The sequence below is a fragment of the Boleophthalmus pectinirostris genome, unplaced genomic scaffold (genome assembly GCF_026225935.1).
Source record: "Boleophthalmus pectinirostris isolate CB_2022bp ecotype Guang Dong unplaced genomic scaffold, ASM2622593v1 HiC_scaffold_7, whole genome shotgun sequence".
NCBI classification, from domain to species: Eukaryota; Metazoa; Chordata; class Actinopteri; order Gobiiformes; family Gobiidae; genus Boleophthalmus; species Boleophthalmus pectinirostris.
The window spans coordinates 37,024,422-37,050,586 of NW_026571473.1; the positions used below are offsets into that span (position 1 = coordinate 37,024,422).

The 26,165-nt window shown below is 40.0% G+C and overlaps 1 long non-coding RNA gene across 1 annotated transcript in view; it reads left to right on the forward strand.

The window, feature by feature from the left end:
• The first annotated feature begins 1,216 nt into the window (after window positions 1-1,216).
• The window catches only part of LOC129412139 (uncharacterized), a 235,771-nt gene continuing 210,822 nt past the window's right edge, over window positions 1,217-26,165 (forward strand). The window contains exon 1 of the long non-coding RNA XR_008633594.1: window positions 1,217-1,365. This is a non-coding gene — a long non-coding RNA (uncharacterized LOC129412139). The remainder of the gene's footprint in view (window positions 1,366-26,165) is intronic.

A 26,165-nucleotide genomic window follows, 5' to 3' on the forward strand; every position in this document is an offset into this window, starting at 1 on the left:
CGTTTCTAGTGTAACTGACGGTGTGTGGGGATTTCGTGGTTTATGCAGCGGTTCTCAGAGGCTTTTTCAAACTGCAGCTTCCTCGCAATTTGCACAAAGTTTGTCGCGACGGCGGACGAGAATCCACGACCGGTTCGCCGCAAAAGAAAGTCCGTTTTCGAGGTCGCTGAAAGAAGAAGAGAAGGAGAAAAGGAGCGAAGACAAACTGAGGTGATTCTTGGAGATTCCTTCCAGAGAGACAAAGGGTCTAAAAACTGACGCGTCGGTCGCTAAATTACTTCTAGACGGGTCACTTCAACAGTAATTCTGAACGCGCACTGGCTGTAAACAAGCGTGATTTCTGGAGTAACGAGGCGGGGGGAGGTGTTTCTACTGAGGAGCTGTGGAGGAGGAAGGTGGTGTCACACTTGCACGACATTTGAAAAAGGACTGTCGCTGTATTTCACTTCCGCTTAAAAAATCCTCTATACAACCTTTAAACTGCAGCATCAAATCCACATAGTCCTTTGCAAATAATAACTCCCAGTCCACAAAATTAAGCTGTTGAAAGTAAAAAGGCAAGAGTAGTTCCTCACGTGTGTCTGTTTACATCCACACAGCGCACAGATCAACGTGAAACTGCAGATTAGCGATAGTGACTTTATCTCCAACTTTCTATGTATTTTCATGTATCTGAAGTTTTGCTCCACGTTTCACAATAATAACACAGTTTTGACTTGTATCTGAACTAGAAGTGCAGAGCTCTGATCTTTTCAACACTTTCAACTCTCAGCGCGAGTGGTTTTACTGTAGACACAATCTCACTCACAGCTTTACATCCTGTGGTGCGCAGACAGATCCCGCTGCAGTGTTTGTGATCGGAGAGTTAAAATCTTAAAAGATTCTCCTCATGTCTGCGGGGTGTGATTTTTGTTGTTTTTTGTCATAATAATCCTGTAGTGTGTGGCGCCCTTAAGACAGAAGATTTTGTTGTTTTTGAAGGAAATGATTTCATATCAGAAACTGCAGCTATTGTGATTTGATAATTGGGTCTGGTCAAGTGGTAACAGAGGGAAACAGGCAGATTTTTTTTTGACATTCAAATGTCTCTTATTCAGAAACTAGAGGGACTATTGAAATAAGTAAAGTATCAGAATGTAGGAAAGAGTTACACTCCAACAGGGTCAAGTTAAACCTGTGATATTCTTTCAAGTTGTTGACAAAAATTTTTAAAACTCATGTCGGTAACGGAGGGAATGAAATATGCAGCACTTTTTGGGCAATAAATCCAAACAGTGATAACTCTTGGTTCTCACTTACATATCCTTAACAAACTGGTTTGAATATTTGCTTCATATAGTTTTCTACCATATGGTACAAGATTAGGTTGAAAAATCTCTGACTTTTTGAGTCATGAGATTTTTTATTAAGAAAGGTCATGGTAACGGAGGGAAAAGTAACGGAGGGAAAATTGTTCAAACAAGTAGAAGGTGCAGGATTTTACATCATTTGTCAACTTTTTTCTTCTGAATACTTTAATATTACTTCAAAATGAAAGGAAACTATTTCTATAAAATATGTCAGTCCTTCCAAGCAAATTTTTATCATTTACATTTTTTTTTTTTTTTTAAATCCTGTACCTTCATCAACAGTTCAAAGATGGAATAACACAAGATATGATGAAATACATCCATTTATTTACATGATTTTCAGGTCTTTGAAATTTGGGAAATAATTTTTGTTCCATGTTTCATACATGGTCTGTTTAAAACATATGGAACTTTAGAACCAAAAATGATACAGAAAAAAGGTCAACAGTTTCATAAACTAGAGTACATATGTATCTGTTCAATACATTTTTATATCAGATGCATTAACTTGAATTTTTGGCCTTGTTGTTTACTTCTGCTTGAGTGGGCCCCTATTGTCTCTGTTCAAATTCTGTTTTAGGCCCCATCCACACTAGTTCGTATTCGAGTCGTTTTCGTTGTAGATTCAGTGTTCGTTCACACTAATCTGATGGAAAACGGCTCGAGAAACAGAACAATCTGGTGCCTTCAGCTCCTACAAATTCATCTGAGTACAGATCTGATCCGGCACCGTGTGGACGCCTGAAAACACTGATACTCTGATGTAGGAGCTCTGGTTTCGTCCTTATTGGACCACGTCACTGCGACTCGCTCCTTCCTGATTCTCTGGGTTCGTGACATCGGTCATGTGACGCAGTGTGTCATGAAACTCCATGTCATATCTCCATAAACAGCGGACTAAAGGAATACTTTCTATTTCCATTGAATGACGCCTCAGGACACAACGACAGAATTTAGTCCTAGTGGGAATCAATCCTTCGACCTTCGGGGTGGGGACTATGGCTTTAACCACTGAATCACTGAACCACAAAAAGAAAGTTACACAGAGTTACTAACAAAACAAAAATTTTATAAATAACAAGAAAACAGAATAGGTATGATCGGCAATGCACAAGATATCAGATTTATAATTACAAGTTAATCAAATCAAGTCATGAAGTAGTGTGAAACAATGAGCGAGGGGGAAAAAGTGTGGGAACCAAAAATAAAATTGTCCAAAAAAAAAAGAGACATCCCTTTAAAAACCGACCAGCGACTGGAGCTCTACTCTGGCACGTGAAAAGCCTGTCGTCTGTCTCTCTGAACATGTGGAGAATCTGCAGACCAGCTCCAGCCAAAAGCCACATTAGTCGAGCTCCAGAACATTAGGCCCAGCTTCCGCCCATCTGCTCCCCACACACGGAGAGCCATTCCGGGGCTAATCACCGCGACGAGCCCCGGACAAGCTGCTTATTCTGGAGGACCTCGGTACATCAGCGTCCTGACCTCACAGCGGCGCGAGTACGAGCGCAGACGCGACACGAAAACTGTTTGAGAAGGAAAGTGCTGATGATGATTTGAGTTTAAGTTCCGTAAACATGACCTGTGTGTGTCCAGATGAGACGAGGAGACGCTTCTTTAGAGATTTAGTTTATTGAGCTCAAGTCACACGGGAGGAGCCGCTGCTGAGGGGAGGGCGTCTGTTCTGATGCCTCCTGGACGTCTCTCTGGGGAGACGGTCATGACCCAGCGGGAGGAGGCGACAGAGAAGACCCAGGACGCGCTGGAGGGACTATGGTTAATCTGAAACTAATCACCATATCATCGTATCGGAAACAATTTGCCTCCAGACACGTCGTTTCTAGCTACACTACCGTTCAAAAGTTTAGGGTCACCCAGACAATTCTGTGTTTTCCATGAAAAGTCACACTTTTATTTACGACCACGAGTTGTAAAATGAATAGAAAATATAGTCAAAACATTGACAAGGTTAGAAATAACAATTTGTATTTGAAATAATCTTTTTTTTCCTTCAAACTTTGCTTTCGTCAAAAAATCCTCAATTTGCAGCATTTTCAGCATTGCAGACCTTTGGCATTCCAGCTCACAGGTGTCAAACATACGGCCCGGGGTCCGGATCCGGCCCTCCAAGACCTTTAATGTGGCCCTCAGCTGATTTTCTACTAAAATATTTGAATTATATTTTCTATTAAAATATTGTTAATTTTCTGTGGTGTTTATCACAGCAGCGTCTCCAGCGTCTCTGTACGTGGCCCCCTCCCACCAGAGCAGCACAAATGAAGACTTGTCTCTTTCCAAACGCTCTTAAAGGACGATCGTTTTGACTGTTGACCGTGACACCCTCATCAGAAAAATGTCCAACATGAGAAAAGTGGAGCTGAGTGCAGGATTTTACAACAAAAATTGACTTACTCCTATTTTCATACAATTTTATGTAAAAATTTTGTGTTGAAATTACATTTTTCTTAAATTTTCAGGTTGTTCATAATATTATAATATTTTGTAAAAGAAAGAGTTCATCAATTAAAAAAGATTTCTGTAATAGATTTGTGTTTCTCTGCACAAATATTTGAACTTATTGTTATTTTTAAGGTTTATATGACACGAGTTTTCTGATCCGGCCCCTTTGGGATCAAAGTAGGTTGGATACGGCCCCCGGACCAAAATGAGTTTGACACCCCTGTTCTAGCTGTTAATTTGTTGAGATAATCTGGAGAAATTTCACCCCACACTTCAAGAATCCCCTCCCCACAAGTTGGATTGGCTGGATGGACACTTCTGACGTAATGTACGGTCAAGCTGCTCACTTCTCTTTCTACTCTGGTTAGAGCCTTTTTGTGCTGTTCTCTGAAGGGAGTAGAACACACCGTTGTTTTTTGACAATTTCTCGCATGGAACAGCCTTCATTTCTAAGAACAAGAATAGAGTGTTGAGTTTCACATGAAAGTTTTCTTTTTCTGGCCATTTTGAGGTTTTATTTGACCCCACAAATGTGACGCTCCAGATACTCAACCTGCTCAAAGAAATGTCAGTTTTATAGCTTCTCTAACCAAAACTAAACTGTTTTCACCTGTTCTAACATGATGCACAAGGGTTTTCTTATCATCCTTTAGTCTTATGACACAATGAGCAAACGCATTGTACCATTAGAACACTGGAGTGACAGTTGCTGGTGTTTGGTGTGTTACATCAAAAGTGACTAGACTCAATTTAAATTACAAAAATGTATTCCCCTGACAATACAGTTCTAATACAGAGCTCTGGGTCAGATCACTGTCCCTGATGGCCTCCACTTACGCAGGTCTTACACCAGGCAATCTGACTCCCTCTGAATACTTCAACCCAGGTTTGATAAACATCCATATGAATATGCATGTAATATGTGGAGCAGGTTCCCGCCTTGAATCGTCCTTGAAATGTCAGCATTTCTTCTTTGGGGGAAGTGACAACCCCCTCCAAACCAATGTAAATCACACCAAGTCTGTTTAGATAAGCCAGCTGGTTATTTCCACAGTCCCAGTTCTGCAAAGGAGTTTGCTTAGAAGCACATAGGTCACACATTATGTAAGAAACACAATGGTACTATTCAACAGATAAGATCTCAGTGTTTAAAGGTTGTATAGAGGATTTTTTTAAGGGAAGAGAAATACAGTGACAGTCCTTGTGTGCATTCAGAATTACTGTTGAAGTTTCCTGTCTAGAAGTAATTCAGCGACCGACGCGTCAGTTTTTAGACTCTTCGCCTGCTTCGGTCGCGCCATCGCTGGACGAGATCTCCAAGAATCACCTCAGTTTGGCTTTGCTCCTTTTCCACTTCTCTTCTTCTTTCAGCGACCTCAAAAACTGACTTTCTTTTGGGGCGAACCGATCGTGGATTCTCGTCCGCCGTCTCGACAAACTTTGTGCGAAATGCGAGGAAGCGACAGTTCGAAAAAGCCTCTAAGAACCTCTGCGTAAACCACGTAATCCCCGCGCTCCGACGAGTCAGTTACACTAGGGAGTTTGATTGACAACCTAACAGCCAATAGAAAATGAGGGAGCCTCGTTTTCTATTGGCTGATGTTTATCTGGCCTCAACACGTCCACAGTTGATAGATTTTCGTTCTTTTTTTTTTTGGTCATCATAATTACAAAGCTGCTGCGTCTCTGTAATGGTATTTTAATCTTTCACTGACAGTTTGAAACAAAACAAAAATCCTCCATACAACCTTTAAGCTTCAACTCAATGTGTAACTTCATTAAACAATATTCAAACCACCACTTGATTCAGCCTTCACTGGAAATGGGCCTCTGTACACCTGTGTACATATTGCATCAAAAACCAGACATTTGCAGCTAGAATAATCATTTACCAAATTAGAAATGTATAGAGTGTATTTCTGATTAGTTTAAAGTTAACGTCATTGAAGAAAACAGTGCTTTTCTTTCAAAAATAAGGAAATTTCAAAGTGACCCCAAACTTTTGAACGGTAGTGTAAGTTGTTGTTTCCTGTTTGTCTGTGGTTTGTTTAAACTATTTTCTGCAGTATCGTCACATGACCGATGTCACGAACCCAGAGAATCAGGAAGGAGCGAGTCGCAGTGACGTGGTCCAATAAGGACGCGACTCGAGCTCCTACGTCAGAGTATCAGCGTTTTCAGGCGTCCGCACGGCGCCGGATCAGAGCCGTACTCAGATGAATTGGTGGGAGCTGGAGGCACCAGATCGTTCCGTCTCTGGAGCAGTTTTCAGTCGGATCAGTGTGAACGAACACTGCATCCACAATGAAAACAACTTGAATATGTACTAGTGTGGACGGGGCCTGTGTCTCTTGGCTGACCTGGGAACACCTCGGGATCCTCCTGGAAGTGCTGGAGCAGACCCACACCTTGTCACATACGGCTGATTGATTTGATTGATCTGTCTGGCCCGTTTAAAATAACTTGGAATTACAAAATAAACATATGTTATAACTTTACCATATGCATGAACTAAAGCCGCATTGCTTTTATTATTATTTTATTTAGAGGTGTTTTTGTTTTTTTATTTTTGTAATCTCACTAAATCAGTCAACGGCTGCTCTACCTCAGCCCACTCCCGCATCCCGCTCGCAAATCCAAAGAGACGTGGATGAAAGTCCGAAAACAGGACTGATGGACCCGGATCATCTGGATCGTTTCAGAAGGACGACCCAACGAACATGCGCTGAACGACCGGGATTATTTTTAACCCTCACGCTCTCCTCGAGGTCACATAGACCCAAAGAATTATTTTTTTTTCCCGCTCTCTTGGGGCGGGTCAATGAGCCTGGCGAGTGCTACGAAGAATAAACTTTACTAGCCTGATTGTTTCTACGAAGTGAAACCGTCTGACCTCACAGCATTAGGATTCATTCACTCGATGGTAGATGGGTAAGTTTTTTATTTAACCAATCGCTGCTATTTGGTCGTGACGTATGTAAAGCTCCAAATCCCGAAGGAAGAAGGACAATAATGTCTTTCCCCTTGATAAAATTCACCAAACATTCTCTTTGTTCCGGCTTTAAATCCTCGATCTTGGGAATCGTTGCCAACACAGCATGTATGACTCTTTGCTGATTGACTGGTGCCTGAACTCGCACTTACGGGGTTTTTGTGAACCGTCTAGTGCAGGGGTGTCAAACTCATTTTGGTGCGGGGGCTGTATTCAACCGACTTTGATTGCAAAGGTTCCAGAAAGAAAAAAAATGTCATATAAACCCCAAAAATAACAATAAGTTCAAATATTTGTGCAGATTACAGAAAGTTTTTTTTAATTGATGAACTCTTTCTTTTACAACATATTATAATATTATGAACAACCTGAAACTTTAAGAAAAATACAATTTCAACACAATGTTTTAACATTAACTTGTTTGCAAATAGAAATAAATCATTTTTTCTTGTAAAATCCTGCACTTGGCTCCACTTTTCTCATGTTGGACATTTTTCTGATGAGGGTGTCACGGTCAACAGTCAAAACGATCGTCCTTTAAGAGCGTTTGGAAAGAGACAAGTCTTCATTTGTGCTGCTCTGGTGGGAGGGGCCACGTACAGAGACGCTGGAGACGCTGCTGTGATAAACACCACAGAAAATTAACACGATTTTAATAGAAAATATAATTAAAATATTTTAGTAGAAAATCAGCCAAGGGCCAGATTAAAGGTCTTGGAGGGCCAGATCTTGCCCCCGGGCCGTATGTTTGACGCCTGTGGTTTAGCGGTTCGTTTTGAGCTCTCGACATAAACATCACGATGGTCGAGCATCAGATCCACTGACCCACAGGTTGGTGGTGTGATTCCAGCTCCCACAGATGAATGCTGTCGTTGTGTCCTTGGGCAAGACACTTAACCCAGGCCATATGTTTGACACCTGTGGTCTAGTTTATTCTGATTCCTGACCGAGTCGCTGGAGAGAAATGAAATTGAGCGGAGGCACTAGGTGGATCCAGCTTGGCTAAACGTTTAGGAATAAATTAATGTGGCTTTAAAATCAGAATAAACCACCCACTTTACCTCTGAATAAAGTTTAATTCCGAATAATCCTTTTCATTAGTGTTTACATGGTCTTTTTAAGGCATAATTCATTTTTATTCAGACTGAAATGATTTTTATTCAGAGTTAAATCTCTCAAGTAATTCTCAAGTCAAATATAAATAAAAAAAATCTCCTTCAAACACTCACTGCAGGTTTGCGCAGCCGTTTCCACAGTGGGCAGCGAGTCTCAAACACAAACAGGAAATCAAGATGTCCGCCTCTCCGGAGCCCGCTTAGCCCTGTTTATCAGACTGCCCACACAAACAGATTGGATATTATTGCATTAGCGCGCAGGCAAATGAGCTGGCGCGCTTTAATATGTATGGGCTGAGAGGTCGGCGACGGCAGGGGAGCGAACCGGAGGCGAGAGAGGGGAGAGAGGTTCAGAGCTCAGAGCTGTTTTCCGCCGTAAAAGTAGTGTAAATATTTAACCGTACGCTCAGGTTCAAATGTGTGTTTATTTTTGAGCGGCGTAATGGTCGGAGTGGGACCGAGCGTTACACCGAGTCTGTACGAAGACAGAGAAGAAAAGGATGAACGGGAGGGCGTCTGACGAACTGTTTACTTCATTATTTGTCTCCAAAACCAAAATGAAAAACAGATAATGATTTGTTTTTTCAGTTTTTGATTTTGTGTTTAAATGAAAAATGGAAAAAAAAAAAAAACAGATTTACGTGACTTTACTGTGATGCAGGACTGAAACAAGTCCGGGACCAGACCGGAATCAGACCAGGACTGAGGCTTGGACCAGACCGTGATTGAGACCGTGACTGAGACAAGGACCAGGGACAGGGACCAGGACTGAGGCCAGGACCAAACCAGGACCAGACCGTGATTGAGACCGATACGAGATCAAGACCAGACTGTGATTGGGACTGGGACTTAAACTGTGATGCAGGACTGAACCAGGACTGAAACACGTCCGGGACCAGACCAGAATCAGACCAGGACTGAGGCCAGGAGCAGACAATGATTGAGACCGGGACCAGACCCGAAGTGAGACCAGGACTAAGGCTGGGACCAGACCGGGACCAGACCAGAACTGAGACCGGAACTGAAACTGGGACTGAGATCAGGACTAAGGCCGGGACCAGACCGGGATTGAGACCATAATTTAGACCGAAACTGAGACTGGGACTGATAAAGGGGCCAGACCAGAACTGAGACCAGGATCAGACCAGGACTGAGACCAGGACTGAGACCGGGACTGAGACCAGGACTGAGACAGGGACCAGACCGGGACCAGACTGGGACTGAGATCAGGACCAGCCTGGGACCAGACCCGGGACTGAGATTGGGACTGAGACCAGGACTGAGGCCAGGGCTAGACAATAATTGAGACCGAGACTGAGACCGGGACCTGACTGGGACTGAGACCAGGACTGAGACTTGGACCAGACCAGGATCAGACTGTGATTGAGACTTGGACTGAGACTGAGACCAGTCCAGGACTGAGACCAGAACTGAGACAGGGACCAGACTGGGACTGAGACCAGGACTGAAACCGTTTCAGTCCTGGTTTAGTCCTGGTTTAGTCCGACATTGCAGTTTAAGTCACATAAACGGGAAACAACGTTCTCCATTTTTTCCATTTTTCATTTAAACACAAAATCGAAAACTGAAAAAATTAATCATTATCTGTTTTTTCTATTTAGTTTTGGAAACAATTATTGTTTTTACATTTTCTTATTTCTCGTTTTATATTGAAAACCAAATGAACGAACGACACACAGATTCTCGTACTTGAACTCGCATCGGTTTTCAAAAAAGTGTTCGTGTCACATCCTCACATCTGACACACGTGGACACAGACTGAATCGAGAAGGTGTCTGACACATTACAGCTGCAGCTGCAGTGTTGGGAAGGTGACTTTTAAAATGTAATCCCCTACAGATTACAGATTACATACACCAAAATGTAGTTTGTAACGGAATCCATTAAATTACTTAAAGTGAGTAATGTAATCTGAATACTTTGGATTATTTGATATTGTCCTGGTTTTAGTCCTGTTTTAGTTCTGGTTTTAGTCTTGATTTAGTCCTGGTTTTAGTCCTGGTTTTAGTTCTGGTTTTAGTCTTGATTTAGTCCTGGTTTTAGTCCTGGTTTTTGTCCTGGTTTTAGTTCTGGTTTTAGTCTTGATTTAGTCCTGGTTTTAGTCCTGGTTTTTGTCCTGGTTTTAGTTCTGGTTTTAGTCTTGATTTAGTCTTGATTTAGTCCTGGTTTTAGTCCTGGTTTTTGTCCTGGTTTTAGTTCTGGTTTTAGTCTTGATTTAGTCTTGGTTTTTGTCCTGGTTTAGTTCTGGTTTAGTCCTGGTTTAGTCGTAGTTTTAGTTCTGGTTTTAGCCCTGGTTTTAGTCCTGGTTTAGACCTGAATTTAGTCCTGGTTTTACTCTTGATTTAGTCCTGATTTTAGTTCTAGTTTTAGTCCTGGTTTTAGACCTGGTTTTAGACCTGGTTTTAGTCTTGATTTATTCCTGGTTTTAGTCCTGGTTTTAGTTTAGTCCTGTTTAGACCTGATTTAGTCCTGGTTTTAGTCTTGATTTAGTTCTGGTTTTAGTCCTGGTTTTAGACCTGGTTTAGATTTAGTCCTGTTTTAGTTCTTTTTAGTCCTTTTAGTTTTAGTTTTAGTCTGGTTTTAGTTTTAGTCCTGGTTTAGTTCTGGTTTTAGTCCTGTTTAGTCCTGGTTTTAGTTCTGGTTTAGTCCTGGTTTTAGTCCTGGTTTAGACCTGGTTTTAGTCCTGGTTTTAGTCTTGATTTAGTCCTGATTTTAGTCCTGGTTTAGTCCTGTTTTTTTGTCTTGGTTTAGTTCTGGTTTTAGTCCTGGTTTAGTTCTGGTTTTAGTCCTGGTTTTAGACCTGGTTTTAGTCTTGATTTAGTCCTGGTTTTAGTCCTGGTTTAGTCCTGGTTTTAGTCCTGGTTTTAGTCTTGATTTAGTCCTGATTTTAGTCCTGGTTTAGTCCTGTTTTTTTTGTCTTGGTTTAGTTCTGGTTTTAGTCCTGGTTTAGTTCTGGTTTTAGTCCTGGTTTTAGTCTTGGTTTAGTCCTGGTTTTAGTCCTGGTTTAGACCTGGTTTTAGACCTGGTTTTAGTCTTGATTTAGTCCTGATTTTAGTCCTGGTTTAGTCCTGTTTTTTTTTTGTTTAGTTTCTGGTTTAGTCCTGGTTTTAGTTCTGGTTTTAGTCCTGGTTTTAGACCTGGTTTTAGTCTTGATTTAGTCCTGGTTTTAGTCCTGGTTTAGTCCTGGTTTTCCTGGTTTTAGTCCTGGTTTAGTCCTGTTTTTAGACCTGGTTTAGTCCTGGTTTTAATCTTGATTTAGTCCTGGTTTTAGTCCTGGTTTAGTCCAGTTTTTTTTGTCTTGGTTTAGTCCTGGTTTAGTCCTGGTTTAGTCCATTTTTTTTTGTCTTGGTTTAGTCCTGGTTTAGTCCTGGTTTAGTCCAGTTTTTTTTGTCTTGGTTTAGTCCTGGTTTAGTTCTGGTTTAGTCCTGTTTGTTTTTGTTTTTTGTCTTTTTGTCTTTTTTTTAGTCCTGGTTTAGTTCTGGTTTTAGTCCTGTTTTTAGTCCTGGTTTAGTTCTTTTAGTCCTGGTTTAGCCCAAAATATGAAAACAGTAAAATCCCTCTGTGTAATCCATTTATTTCAACAAAGTAACTGTAATCCAATTACCACTCACTGAAACAGTAACTGTAACTGAATACAGTTACTCTGATTACATAACTCTGGTACATGTAATCTGTTACTCCTCTGTACTGACTATAGGATACAGAGATGAATATATATTTCTGTTTTTGTGGTATTTTCCTGTATTTCTAGATGCTTCTGTAGATGTTGTTGCTCAGGTGATGGTTTTAATAACTGAATATTGCTTCTGACGCTGAGGCTCTGACAAACACAGAGCAGCAGATCTGTGCGTCTCTCCTCAGGTTATGAGCCAGATAATGTCCACAGCCCCGAGAACGACTGAAATGACGGGAGGGACACACGAGGGAGAGGAAATAACAGATCGCTTAAAGAGATTTTATTCTGCTCGGCTTTAAACACATTTTTATATCTTTTTTTTTTTTTTTTTTTTTTTGTACGGCTTCGAGGTGCGTTGTGTGACTTTTCTAGTGGAGGCTGTAGAGATGTTATTGCTTTATGTGGAATGTTTCATAGTGAAATTAAATTAAATCTTTCTATCTTCACGGAAACCAAACCAGACCGAGTTACAGGTCAGATCTGTGGAGAGGCGACACGCTCACAGGCAGAATGTTTGTTTTTCGAGGTGTTTTTGCGCTTTAAAACCACCTGTAATTGAATAAATGTAAAGTAGAGCTGTTTAATGTCACACTCTGGGACTGGAACTGAGACTGGGACCAGACTGGGACGGGACTGAGAGAACTAGACCGGGACTGAGACCGGGACTGAGACTGGGACTGAGACTGAGACGGACTGAGACCGGGACTGAGACCGGACTGGACTGAGACCGGGACTGAGACCGGGACTGAGACCGGGACTGAGACTGGGGAGAGACCGGGACTGAGACCGGGACTGAAATCGGAACCAGACCGGGACTGAGACCGGGACTGAGACTGGGACCAGACCGGGACTGAGACCGGGACTGAGACTGGACTGAGACTGGGACCAGACGAGACTGAGACCGGGACTGAAATCGGAACCAGACCGGGACTGAGACTGGGACCAGACCGGGACTGAGACCGGACTGAGAGACGGGACTGAGACTGGGACTGAGACTGGGACGACCGAGACTGAGACCGGGACTGAGACCGGGACTGAGATCGGAACCAGACCGGGACTGAGACTGGGACTGAGACTGGGACCAGACCGAGACTGAGACCGGGACTGAGACCGGGACTGAGATCGGAACCAGACCGGGACTGAGACTGGGACCAGACCGGGACTGAGACGGGACTGAGATCGGACTGAGACCGGGACTGAGACCGGGACTGAGACTGGGACCAGACCGAGACTGAGACCGGGACTGAGACCAAGACCAGACCGGGACCAGACCGGAGGCTCAGAGCCCACGGTAGGGCCGGAGCTCGAGGCTGAGGCTCGGACCCCACGGAGGCTCAGAGTCAAAGCTCGGAGTCCACTCTGGTCCCGCTCTGGTCCCGCTCTGGTCCCGGTCTGGTCCCGGACCTGGATCAGTCCTGGTTCAGTCCGACATCAGTCATGGAAGTCACGTAAACGGGAAACGGCCATTGTCCGTTTTTTTTTTCCATTATCCATTTAAACACAAAATTGAAAACTGAAAAAACGAATCATTATCTGTTTTTTCATTTTGGTTTTGGAGACAAATAATTAAAAAAACAGTTGTTTTTTCGTTTTCTTATTTTTGGTTTTATATTGAAAAACGAATGAACGAATGATACACGGATTATTCCACTGTCCCACAAAACACCACGACCAAAAACCTCGTCCTTCTCCTTCTCAATCTCCTCCTTAAAACAAGTAAGTTGTTCATGTTCTGGCTCCGGTACGAGAGGAACTTTAAAATCTCCATGTTTGGACAACTTCTGTAAACACTGAGACTGCTCGCTGATGTTACCTTTTATTGTTTTGAAAATATTCTATTTGCCAAAAACAATGTATTAACAAGTTTCGCTTTAATTTTTGAAGCTCTGAGTCTCCCCTCCCTTTGCTCTCTGCGTTAAGTCACTCCCCCTTCAGAGCACTAGTGTAATTTTGCGTCATGTTTTCGTTTATTTATGGAGAATTGTCGTGTGGGAGCTCGGGTGATGTCGGCTTGAGGACAGAGTCTTACAAAGAATCTTAAAAATCTTACCGGTTGAGATCGCTAAATGACTCAAACATGCACGGATGGTTTTTCAGGCGTGTTTCCGGTGACAAGAGTCAGTTTTGCGTAATACGACGGAGTATAAGGGTCAAATAAAAAATTTTAAAAACATGCTGGCGCTACGAGAATGAAGTCGTAACATTTCGACATTAAAGTCGTAATTTTATGAGAATAAAGTCGTAATAAAATCAAAGTCAAAGTGAAAAATGCGGCAGAAGAAGAACCTTGTTTTTCAATATAAAACCAAAAATAAGAAAACGAACAACAATTTTCTTCATTATTTGCGCCTCCAGACTGAACCAGAACTGAACCAGGACTTAAACCAGGACTAAACGAGGTCCGAGACCAGACCGGGACTGAGACCAGGACTTAAGACAAGGACTGAGTCAGGGACCAAGACTGAGACCGGGATCAGACAAGAACTGAGACCAGGATTGAGACCGGGAACAGGACCAGGACTGAGACTGGGACTGAGACCAGGACCAGACCAGGACTGAAAACGGTTTAGTCCTGGTTTAATTCCGATTCAGTCCTGATTCAGTCCTGGTTCAGTCCTGGTTCAGTCCGTATGCGGTGCAATATTCCCGTATCGTATTTTAAAGTCACGGAAACGCCATTTCCCATTTCAGTGACTTAAACCAGGACTAAACTAGGACTAAACCGTTTTCAAGTCCTGGTCTGGTCCCGGTCTCAATCCTGGTCTTTCTGGTTTGGCTCTGGACCTGATTTAGTCCTGATTCAGTCCTGGTTCAGTCGAATGAACGAATGAAACACAGATTCTTCTCCTTTACAAAATGCTCCAAATTCTCCATTCTCCACTCGTTCAGACTTTCCGAGCCGCCGATATTCTCATCATATTACGACTTTATTTTGACTACGACTTTATTCTCATAAAATTACTACTTTATTCTTGTAAATTTACGACTTTATTCTCATAAAATTACTACTTTATTCTAGTAAGTTTATGACTTTATTCTCGTAAAATTATGACTTTTTCTGGCTTCGACTTTATTCTCACAATATTACGACTTTAATGCCGAAATGTTACGACTTTATTCTCGTAGCGCCACCATTTATTTTTTTTATTTTTTTATCTGACCCTTATACTCCGTCGTAGCGTAACATAGGAGCGTTGAACAAAAAAATACATATCCAATTATCAATGAAAAAGCCATAGACTAAACTAATCCCATAATTTTCCATTACGTAAAGCCGGTGGACTCGTTCCGACTCTCATTTAGTGAAGTGAAATAGCTGTTCCGTTTAGCGCGCTCCCTCCAGACCGCATCCTCCCAGTTATAATAATAATAATTCATAATTGTGGGCTGAGTAATTACAGACTCAACAAAGAAGTGTTCCAATTAATCAAGACGCGTTGGGAGCATATGAAAAATAGAACACTTAGAAGTCCTCCTCTAATCAGGCCAATCCAATCCACCCACACTCTCCATTTTAAACATACCACTTCATCAGCGCTAATGACAGGCCGCGGGTTTGATTCCAGCGACTGTTGTCAGGTTTTGTTGTGTCCCCGGGCAAGACTCTTCATGCGTCGAGCAAAATATAAAGTAATGAAGGAGGCTGTTATAATTAAGAGCTGAACTGTTCGGACATAGGTTCAGACTGCAGGGCTTAACGCTCGATACGTGCATCATGAATTTCGGACTCCCGGTCATCGCGCAATGCAAACTGGGAAGGATCCTCCGAAAAAGTGAGCATCAAACCGGCATGTTTGATTTCTTAGGTCTGGGCGATATGGATCAAAAAATATATCTGGATATATTTTGCTATATCTCGATATACGATATATATCTCGATATATGTTCAAGAAAAAATAACCCCCTAAAACTGAAAACTGCAAAAACAAATCTGCCAAATTCCACAAGGTCTTTTTTTTTAATTGAAGTGTAAGAGGTCGACAGTTCATGTAGGAACATTTAAGATTACAAAAACCTTAATTACATAAATAATAAATTAACTGTAAAATAAAAGAAATAATACATATTTCCTTCTTTTCATTCATAAATAAAACAACTCAACACAAGTTCATCTTTGCATTAACTGTTATCCAGACCAGAACCATGAGCTCATTTAGCAGAAGAAGCTCAGGATGTTCCTTATTTTAATAGATCCATGTTATTATCCAGCAGTGAGGAGCTCTGAGGTTTAATCCCACAATCCACTGCAGATCAAATCCAACGATTCCAAACACTATTGTACAAATTACACTGCAACAGATTATTGATTAAAATCTTCTGCATAAATAAACTTTACATGACTAAACTTTACAATAAATAAAGCATAACGACTCTAGAGCCACATCAGCCCGTTTGACATAATAATGTGTTTAATGCAGTTTTGCGCACATGTGTTTACATTTTACAGAAATGAAACTTAAGCGCATGGCTCATTTGCATAAACAGCACTTCTCATGCAGCTCAACTCGTTTAGCTTCTTTCGGGCTAAAGGACGCGACTCGGTGGAATATGAGGATGTGCTGCTGATGTTCTTGTCCGTAAATGGTGGAAAAGGTTCATGGGGCTTGAAGCTTTTCACTGGCACCAACTTTCACCGTTCACGGAGGTAGTGACGAGTGAAGGAGACACGAGCGAACAAAATCAGCGAGGCGGGGGTGCGGCGGCGACGACAGAGAAGATTGAATATAAACATTATATCGATATATACGATATGTCAGAATTCATATCGAGTTTAAAAACTATCTTGATATATTTAAAATATCAATATATCGCCCACCCCTTATGTGTCTATTGTCAAAGTCGATCTTTTAAACCATATCACTTTTGTTTTTGGTTCTGATATTGTTATATTTTAGTTTTGGGATTCGGACATCGTAATTGTGTGGTTGTCGGATCCTAACAGCAGAAAACAGCTCGAGAAACGAGCTTCGGAAGTTTGTGAACTCCATAAATGCAAAAGGGAATCAGATCTTCCCATACCGACTTGTTAAAGCCTGATCCCGTCAGATCTCAGAAGCTCAGCAGGGCCGGGCGTGGTCAGGATTCGGATGGGAGATACTGGGAAAATCAGGAGCCACAGGAGGCGCCAGTCGTAAAAAAAAAAAAAAAACTGTTGTTGTGTCCTTAGGCAAGGCACTTCACCCTCATTGCCTTGTATGAAAGTGGTGTGTGAGTGAGTGATGGTGTTGGTCGATTGGCAGCCTCTCTTCCATCAGTCTAACCCAGGGCAGCTGTGGCTACAATTGTAGTTTACCACCTTCGGGTCTGGAGTGAAAGAATAATGCTCTGTAAAGCGTCTTTGAGTGTCCAAAAAATGCAATATAAAACTGATGCATTATTATTATTATTATTATTATTATTAGATCTGTGTCATGCAAACCTCTGTTCAAACTGTTTCTCTTCCCAACGGAATTGAAAAATAGTGAAAAGTGAAGGTGATGGGCAGGATTGATCCACAGGAAGAACCAAAAAGGAAACCTTTGGCTGCCTAAGAAATCAAGGTTAAGGGTCAAGGTTCTTTTATTTGTCATTCAAACATGCGAGAGAAACACATGACAGAACGAAATGTGCTCCTCGAGGCCCAGTGATCCAAAAAGAGATAAAAACAATAATAAATAAGCAATGTTAAAAAATAAATACATTCAAAACAACAACATTTAGCAGTCCAAAGAACAAGTAGTAAAACGTGGCAAGATGGAGAGGCAACCCAACAGGAAGTCAGTGTGCACTGTTCACAAGTCTGACAGCCTCAGGAAAGAAGCTGAACTTCAGCCGAGAAGTTCTGGCTTTAATGCTCCTCAGTCTCCTCCCAGAGGCAGAGGGACAAACAGGTGGTGGGAGTTTGCAGTGAACATTTTGTATGTGGAGCTCCAACAAAGCAAAATCCCGATCCCTCACTAAACCTCGGTTACGAATTTAAAAAGTCAACGCCAAAGCGAAAGGCACCAGCTGTTCACCAAGAAACACCTTCCACTGCAAAGAGACCAAGACGTGATGTTGCTGTAAAACCACAAGAACAAGAAAGTGCAGCTCAGTCTGTTTGTCTTCTGCACCTCTACATTAACAAACGGGATTTTGCTTTGTTGGCGCTCCACTTGCCTCTTGTTCTCGAGTGAGGGAAGGACGGAGCGTGAGATTGACAGGTGAATCAGTGCAGCGTCTGCAGTGATGCGGTCGCTGTATCGGACCGTTGTGGTGAAGAGGAGCTGAGCCGAAATGCGAAGCTCTCGATTTACCGGTCAGTCTTCGTTCCTACTCTCACCTCTGGTCATGAGCTCTGGGTAATGACTGAAAGGACGAGGTCGCGGATACAAGCGCTCGAAATGAGTTTCCTGCGCAGGGTGTCTGGGTGCTCCCTTAGAGATAGAGTGAGGAGCTCAGTCACATGGGAGGAGCTCAGATTAGAGCCGCTGCTCCTCCATGTCGAGAGGAGCTAGTTGAGGTGTCTCAGGCATCTGTTCCGGGCATGTCCCACCGGGAGGAGGCCCCAGGGAAGACCCAGGACACAGTGGAAGGGACTATGTCTCTCGGCTGGCCTGGGAACACCTCGGGGTTTCCCCAGAGGAGCTGGAGGACGTGTCTGGGGTGAAGGAAGTCTGGAAGTCCCTGCTTAGGCTGCTGCCCCTGCGCCCGGCCCCGGATAAGCGGAAGAAAATGGATGGATGGAAGGCGCTCCACATACAAAATATTCTCTGCAAACTCGGGATGATTTAGGCAGTCAGATGTTTCCTTTTTGGTCCTTCCTGTGGATCAATCCTGCCCATCACCTTCACCTTTCACTATTTTTCAATTCCGTTGGGAAGAGAAACAGTTTGAACGGAGGTTTGCAGTCACACACATCTGATTCCCTTTTGCATTTATGGAGTTCGCAAACAAATTTCTCGAGCCGTTTTCCACTGTTAGGATCCAACAACCACACAATTAACGATGTCCGAATCCCAAAACTAAAATATGACAATATCAGAACCAGAAACAAAAGTGATACGGTTCAAAAGACTTGAAAAGATTAGACTGAAGACTGAAAATAGACGCATCCCACTGGGAAGTCCTGAAATTCTTGATGCGTCTATTGTGAATACATGTTTTCTCTTACTTGAGTCCACTTTTTGGCTTCTCTCCCACTCCTGCTTTACCTGCTATAAGTTCAGAGATGTATTGTTCTCCCTGTGGTGTTCCCCCGGTGCAGCCTCAGCCATAGTTCATACTCCCACACTCACAGACTCACAGACAGGTGCAGTTTGCGGGGGGGCAGGTGCTATTTCTTCCACAGCAGATGCAGTTTAGCCCCCGCTGCTCCTGCGCTGTACAGTCAGGCTCCTACAGAGAGCCGGGGTCACACCTACGAACAAACAAACACTGCACCAGGCAAAGGGAGGGAACAGATCTGCGCTGTTTACTCTCGGTTTATCCCCCGTTTTGACCTGTTTTGACCGGTTTGGCCTTGGTTTAGTTCTCCGTGAGTGCTGGTTAAGACCTTGTTTAGACCTGTTTTATTGAAAATCAGATTGACAGGACGGATATGAACCTTTCTTGAACAGATTTAGAATGATAAATGACAAATTAACTTGCATTCCTTCTTCTGCGTACTAATCATTTCTTTATATTTTCGTTTAAACACTTTCATATTTTCATAAAGTTTACAGACTTTGATTCCACAAACTGAAATAAATCAACTTTTCCTTGCTGTACAGACTCTGGACATTTTAAAGAAATGTATTCCCCTTAAATTATAAATACTTTCTCTTTCAATAAAATGTTTCTGAATATTTTTTAGAGAGATACTTTCCTTTTTGCCTTATTATTTTTGCTGTCTGGAAGCTTATCAGATCCTAAAGTTTTAAAATATTTTGAAGTGACAGAAAAGAAAGTACTATGATTTCATGTTCAGAGTCACATTCTATGGTGTAAATAAAGATATATATACTTTAAATTATCAATGAGTGCGTATACATGCACATCAGTATCCCTGTTATTATCCATACCCCGGTTATGTCAGTATTCGTGTTACTGCGTTTACATGCGCACTGAGAAACCGGGACACTCATATCCGCGTATACATGATCAAATGGAGTATCCCGGTTTCTTGACATAATCTTACAAATGCGCAGGTGCAAAAATGAACTTAAATCAATTTCATAAACCAGGAAAAATACAAACCGTGAGCTCCTTTAGCATAAGAAGCTAAGGAGCTACGAGATCTCCCACAATCCACTGTGCAGATTCTTCATTAAAATCTTCTGCATAAATAAACTCAACTTTACAACATATAAACCATAAACACTATAGACACATCAGCCCGTTTGATCAGATAATTCAGCTCTGATCACATTTGTTTACGTTTTACAGAAACGAAACTTAAGACCGTTTGGCTAATTAGCATAAACTGTTAGCGGTGATAAAAACAACTCGCTCCTTGCGCCGCTGATGTGATCAGCTTCTTTTGGACTAAATGACACGACTCTGTGGATTATGTGTGTTATTTCTGTGACAGAAGAGGTGCTGATGATGGTAAGTGTGTTCCGTGCATATAGAGTATAGGAGATAGTTCATGTTTTAGCTTTTCAGCGTCACACGAGTGCAGGTCGTACGAGTGCAGATTGTACGTGTGCAGGTTTAGCGCAGCTCTTAATTTTACAGTCATTTCACTCGTTTGGTCACTTTATTTATGTTGGTCAATTTATTTATGTCACTACTGTTGTGGTGAAAGGCTGGAAAGTGTCTTTTGGACACATGCGACTCAACTTTATGTTGCAGTAACCGGGATACTGCGTTTACATGCCACAAGTATCCCGGTTACTATCGGAATAAACCAGCTACAGTAACCCGGTTTCTAATAACCGGGATACTGCCATAACCGGGTTACTGAAACCGGGTTACTGCGTTTACATGCACCATCAAGAAACCGGGATACTCAAAAAACCCGATCATAACCGGGTTATTGATGTGCATGTAAACGCACTCAATGTTGTATCAGAATCAGTTTTGAGTATCGAGTCTATTCCTTCCATCGAAATCGAGTTTGAATTTTTAGCAATTTGACAGCTAATCTAGGTTTACTTGGACATTCCTGTTTCCCCCATCAATCAAAACATGCACAACAGATAAAATCATCCAGATAAGGTAGTCCGGACCAAGATATATTGTAGCTCAAGATCTGGAAATTATTCTAGTGAAGATGTATGAAGTTTATAAAATTACCTTTAAGAAAATAAAGGTAATTTAATATTTTCATGTGTCTAATAATATACTTATTACACAAATTAGTTGAGCTCTGCCCCTTGTTTACTGTATGATTGCTTGGTATTCATTATGGAATTATCTCTGTCCTGAGTTGTTTTTGTAGTTGTAGTTATTGTTGTAGTAGTTAGTGTAGCTGTTGTTGTTGTTATTGTAGTTGTAGTAGTTGTTGATGTTATTGTAGTAGAAGTAGCTGTAGTTGCTGTTATAGTAGTAGTTGTTGTTGTAGTAATAGTTGTTGTAAATGTTGTAGTAATTGTAGATGCTGTAGAAGTTGTTCTAGTAGTAGTTGTTGTTGTGGTTGTAATTGTAGTTGTAATTGTAGTAGTAGTAGTAGTAGTAGTACTTTCCATTATTCTTTCTCTCTATATTCAGCTGTGGTAATGTAAAGCTCTTTGTTCAAAGGTAGTAGTAGTTGTAGTAGTTAGTTTGTAGTAGTAGTAGTAGTAGTAGTAGTAGTAGTAGTAGTTGTAGTAGTAGTAGTTGTTGTTGTAGCATTATTGTTTTACTCTATATTCAATGTAAAGCGCTGTGCTCAAAGGTAATTGTAATAGTAGTATAGTAGTAGTTGTTGTTGTTGTTATACTTGTAGTAGTAGTAGTAGTACTTTTCATTACTATTTCTCTCTATATTCAGTTGTGATAATGTAAAACTCTGTGTTCAAACAAAGTAGTAGTTGTAATAATATACTAATAGTGTAGTAGTAGTAGTAGTAGTAGTAGTAGTAGTAGTAGTTGTTGTTGTTAGTTATAGTTGTAGTAGTAGTAGTACTTTCCATTACTATTTCTCTCTATATTCAGTTGTGATAATGTAAAACTCTGTGTTCAAACAAAGTAGTAGTTGTAGTTGTAATAATAAGACTAATAGTAGTAGTAGTAGTAGTAGTAGTAGTAGTAGTAGTAGTAGTTGTTGTTTTTGTATAGTTGTTGTAGTAGTAGTAGTAGTAGTAGTACTTTCCATTACTATTTCTCTCTATATTCAGTTGTGATAATGTAAAACTCTGTGTTCAAACAAAGTAGTAGTTGTAGTTGTAATAATAATACTAATAGTAGTAGTAGTAGTAGTAGTAGTAGTGCTTTCCATTATTCTTTTACTCTATATTCAGTTGTGGTAATGTAAAGCGCTGTGTCAAAGGTAGTAGTAGTAGTTGCAGTTGTTATTGTAGAAGTTGTAGTAGTAATAATAGTAGTAGTAGTAGTAGTAGTAGTAGTAGTAGTAGTAGTAGTAGTAGTACTTTCCTTTATTCTTTCTCGCTGTATTCAGTTGTGGCTATGTAAAGCGCTGTATTCAAAGATAGTAGTAGTAGTTGTAGTAATAGTTGTTGTTGTTTATAGTAGTAGTAGTAGTTGCAGTACTTTCCATTATTCTTTCTCTCTATATTGGTAATGTAAAGCGCTGTATTTAAAGATAGTAGTAGTAGTAGTTGTGGTAGTAGTTGTTGTTATAGTAGTAGTAGTAGTTTTAGTAGTAGTTGTTGTAGTAACGGTAGTAGTAGTAGTAGTTGTAGTAGTACTTTCCATTACTCTTTCTCGCTATATATTCAGTTGTTGTAATATAAAACTCTGTGTTCTAAGGCTGTAGTAGTAGCTGTAGTTGTTATTGTAGTAGTTATTGTAGTAGTAATAGTAGGAGTAGTGCTAGTAGTAGTAGTAGTAGTAGTACTTTCCATTACTCTTTCTCGCTATATTCACTGTGATAATATAAAACTGTGTGTTGAAAGGTAGTTGTAGTTGTAGTAGCTGTTGTTGTAGTAATAATAATAGTAGTAACAGTAGTAGTAGTAACAGTAGTAGTAGTAGTAGTACTTTCCATTACTCTTTCTCTCTATATATTCATTGTGATAATGTAAGAGTGTGTGTTGAAAGGTAGTTGTAGTTGTAGTAGCTGTTGTTGTAATAGTAATAATAGTAGTAACAGTAGTAGTAGTAGTAGTAGTTGTAGTAGTACTTTCCATTACTCTTTCTCGCTATATATTCAGTTGTTGTAATATAAAACTCTGTGTTCAAAGGTCGTAGTAGTAGCTGTAGTTGTTATTGTAGTAGTTGTTGTAGTAGTAGTAGTAGTAGTAGTAGTAGTAGTAGTAGTTGTTGTTGTTGTTGTACTTTCCATTATTCTCTCTATATATTCAGTTGTGATAATGTAAAGCTCTGTATTCAAAGATAGTAGTTGTAGTAATAGTTGTTGTTGTTATAGTAGTAGTAGTAGTAGTAGTAGTAGTAGTAGTAGTAGTTGCAGTACTTTCCATTACTCTTTCTCTCTATATTGGTAATGTAAAGCGCTGTATTTAAAGATAGTAGTAGTGGTTGTAGTAATAGTTGTGTTGTTGTTATTGTAGTAACAGAAGAAGTTGTTTTAGTAGTAGTAGTAGTAATAATAGTAGTAACAGTAGTAGTAGTAGTAGTAGTAGTAGTAGTTGTAGTAGTACTTTCCATTACTCTTTCTCGCTATATATTCAGTTGTTGTAATATAAAACTCTGTGTTCAAAGGCTGTAGTAGTAGCTGTAGTTGTTATTGTAGTAGTTGTTGTAGTAGTAATAGTAGGAGTAGTGCTAGTAGTAGTAGTAGTACTTTCCATTACTCTTTCTCGCTATATTCACTGTGATAATATAAAACTGTGTGTTGAAAGGTAGTTGTAGTTGTAGTAGCTGTTGTTGTAGTAATAATAATAGTAGTAACAGTAGTATTAGTAATAGTAGTAGTAGTAGTAGTACTTTCCATTACTCTTTCTCTGCTATATTCACTGTGATAATATAAAAGTGTGTGTTGAAAGGTAGTTGTAGTTGTAGTAGCTGTTGTTGTAGTAGTAATAATAGTAGTAACAGTAGTATTAGTAATAGTAGTAGTAGTACTTTCCATTACTCTTTCTCTGTATATATTCACTGTGATAATATAAGAGTGTGTGTTGAAAGGTAGTAGTAGTAGTAGTAGTAGTTGTAGTAGTACTTTCCATTACTCTTTCTCTATATATATATTCAGTTGTGATAAAGTAAAACTGTGTGTTGAAAGGTAGTTGTAGTAGCTGTTGTTGTAGTAATAATAATAGTAGTAACAGTAGTATTAGTAATAGTAGTAGTAGTAGTAGTACTTTCCATTACTCTTTCTCTGTATATATTCACTGTGATAATGTAAGAGTGTGTGTTGAAAGGTAGTTGAAGTTGTAGTAGCTGTTGTTGTAGTAATAATAATAGTAGTAACAGTAGCAGTAGTAACAGTAGTAGTAGTAGTAGTACTTTCCATTACTCTTTCTCTCTCTAATATTCACTGTGATAATGTAAAGAGTGTGTGTTGAAAGGTAGTTGTAGTTGTAGTAGCTGTTGTTGTAGTATAATAATAGTAGTAACAGTAGTAGTAGTAATAGTAGTAGTAGTAGTAGTAGTAGTACTTTCCATTACTCTTTCTCTCTCTATTCATTGTGATAATATAAAACTGTGTGTTGAAAGGTAGTTGTAGTAGCTGTTGTTGTAGTAATAATAATAGTAGTAACAGTAGTATTAGTAATAGTAGTAGTAGTAGTACTTTCCATTACTCTTTCTCTGTATATATTCACTGTGATAATGTAAGAGTGTGTGCTGAAAGGTAGTTGTAGTTGTAGTAGCTGTTGTTGTAGTACTAATAATAGTAGTAACAGTAGTATTAGTAATAGTAGTAGTAGTAGTAGTACTTTCCATTACTCTTTCTCTGTATATATTCACTGTGATAATGTAAGAGTGTGTGCTGAAAGGTAGTTGTAGTTGTAGTAGCTGTTGTTGTAGTAATAATAATAGTAGTAACAGTAGTAGTAGTAACAGTAGTAGTAGTAGTAGTACTTTCCATTACTCTTTCTCTGTATATATTCACTGTGATAATGTAAGAGTGTGTGCTGAAAGGTAGTTGTAGTTGTAGTAGCTGTTGTTGTAGTAATAATAATAGTAGTAACAGTAGTATTAGTAATAGTAGTAGTAGTAGTAGTACTTTCCATTACTCTTTCTCTGTATATATTCACTGTGATAATGTAAGAGTGTGTGTTGAAAGGTAGTTGTAGTTGTAGTAGCTGTTGTTGTAGTAATAATAATAGTAGTAACAGTAGCAGTAGTAACAGTAGTAGTAGTAGTAGTAGTACTTTCCATTACTCTTTCTCTGTATATATTCACTGTGATAATGTAAGAGTGTGTGCTGAAAGGTAGTTGAAGTTGTAGTAGCTGTTGTTGTAGTAATAATAATAGTAGTAACAGTAGCAGTAGTAACAGTAGTAGTAGTAGTAGTAGTAGTAGTACTTTCCATTACTCTTTCTCTCTATATTCACTGTGATAATATAAAACTGTGTGTTGAAAGGTAGTTGTAGTTGTAGTAGCTGTTGTTGTAGTAATAATAATAGTAGTAACAGTAGTATTAGTAATAGTAGTAGTAGTTGTAGTACTTCCATTACACTTTCTCTGTATATATTCACTGTGATAATGTAAGAGTGTGTGTTGAAAGGTAGTTGTAGTTGTAGTAGCTGTTGTTGTAGTAATAATAATAGTAGTAACAGTAGTAGTAGTAGTAGTACTTTCCATTACTCTTTCTCTGTATATATTCACTGTGATAATGTAAGAGTGTGTGCTGAAAGGCTCGTTCTTTGTTGTTGTGGTCAGACACACACGGGCCTCGTCCCTGTGGGCACATTCACTCTACCTGCCTTGAAGCTAATGGGAATGTGACGCGGCGGCGCTAAGTCTTAATTAACGTGTTTGATATTCCTGCGGTTCTGTATTAGCGTCTCGCGGTGCTAATTAACATCGAGGTGTTTGTTAGGAAAAAGATGAGGTAATTTTAAGCTCCCGACTTTGAGACGGATGAGAAGAAGCGGCACACGGTCGTCAGTCTGTCGCGTTTCAGAGCCAGACTTCACACAAGACGCCGTTAATACTCATTATAAAACTCAGAACACATTTATTATTTTTTTTTTTTTTTTTTTTTTGCACATTTCTCCTCCAGCAGGAGCTTCTGATCAAGAACAGAGCACAGAATAGAAAATATAATATAATATAATATAATATAATATAATATAAGTAACAGTACAGTATTTTAATATACATTTGTTATTGTAGTAGTTGCAGTACTAGTAGTTGTTGTAATTGTAGTAGTAGTAGTAGTTGTAGTAGTTCTTGTTGTTGTAATACTAGTAGTAGTAGTAGTTGTAATAGTAGTAGTAGTAGTAGTAGTAGTAGTAGTAGTAGTAGTAGTAGTAGTAGTAGTAGTAGTAGTAATAGTAGTAGTTTTTATTGTTGTAGTTGTAGTAGTAGTAAACTACTACTACT